General features: G+C 38.1%; 1 protein-coding gene across 1 annotated transcript in view; it reads left to right on the top strand.

Annotated features, from left to right (window-relative positions):
• Positions 1 to 1,255, top strand: part of gabra3 (gamma-aminobutyric acid type A receptor subunit alpha3) — a gene marked incomplete in the record, with an annotated part of 167,556 nt that overhangs the window by 54,445 nt on the left and 111,856 nt on the right.

The following is a 1,255-nucleotide window of genomic DNA, read 5'->3' as shown; positions in this document are numbered from 1 at the left end:
TTTCAACATTGTTAAAAGTAGCTTATCCAGTACAAGCGATCGGGAGAGTCGGTGGAAAACAAAGGTAAGATGCTGAAAGACGCTCATAGGTAATCAAAAATGTCAGCATTTTAAATTGATACAAGTATTGCTAGAGGAAGTATTGCGATATATAACGCCAGATTTTCATAAATTGCAAGCTAATAATGTCACGCTCTGTGTTTGATCATTTCTTGTTTCTTTTGTAAACGACTGGAGAGTTAAAGGGTTAAGTGTGAAGAGGGCGACTGTAAGCCTCATGCTGAGCAGTCACAGGTGAATGACAGCCCACAGTTTTCATTTTCTCAACCTGGTGTTGTCGTGGTGACAACAGACTCCTGTTAACCCTCTGGTGCCGCGCTCCAACACAGACGCACGAGCTGACATTAAATCAGTCTTTCCAGGCGCCACACGTCTGAAACCTTCAGTTTGAGGCTGTGTGTATGCGCACACAGCGGAAAAGTGTGTAAAGCCATTGTGTTGGCCGGTTTTATTAACCCATGTGTTCATGCAGTTCTCTTTGATGAATCGGAACGGTGGCAATTTTCATTTCCATTTTTAGCCATGCATGGAAGCACTCCTGTACTGGCTCATTTGCATGAGAAAAACAGCATTTGCTGCACATCTAAACATCCTTGGCAATAAAGCACAAGCTGCAAACAAAGTGCTGCTTTAACCAACAAAGAAAATTACACATTCTAACAAAGCAGGAACAAGAAAAACTGTTTATTTGATTTATTCTTTGTTGTTTTAGTCGTAGAATTACAAAAACAGTAAGTGGAAATACAAGAAACTCATAAAATTCAAATGAGATGTTTTCTTATCCTTGAGAAAAAAAAAGGTTCTGAATTGTGAAGGAGGACAAAATCTGGGTTTATGACGAAAACATCTTCAGCTTTATCACTAACAGATATTTTATCATACAGCTCTTTAAATGGGGGCGGCGGGTATGTTGACTTACTTTCTAAAGAACATTTGGAAATGTGGGGCATCATAAACTGCCAGCTGCCATGTTCTGACAGGAAGTGCTTGAAAACGATCTCTCCGTTTAAAAGTTGGAATGAATCTACTGATTATTGTGTAGCCTTGTAGCAGATTTCAGTCAATACTTGCATAAGGAACAAATCACATTTAAAAGATTAAGACTATTTAGATTTCTACTTTTTGTTTTTGCATTCCTCTACAGTTTTTTTTTGTTTGTTTTTTGTAAAACAGTCTTCTTTTATAGAAGGATAGT

This window comes from Oryzias melastigma, linkage group LG14 (assembly GCF_002922805.2).
Source record: "Oryzias melastigma strain HK-1 linkage group LG14, ASM292280v2, whole genome shotgun sequence".
NCBI classification, from domain to species: Eukaryota; Metazoa; Chordata; class Actinopteri; order Beloniformes; family Adrianichthyidae; genus Oryzias; species Oryzias melastigma.
Note: the sequence above shows the minus strand (reverse complement) of the source record. Positions and strands in the feature narration are given on the sequence as shown.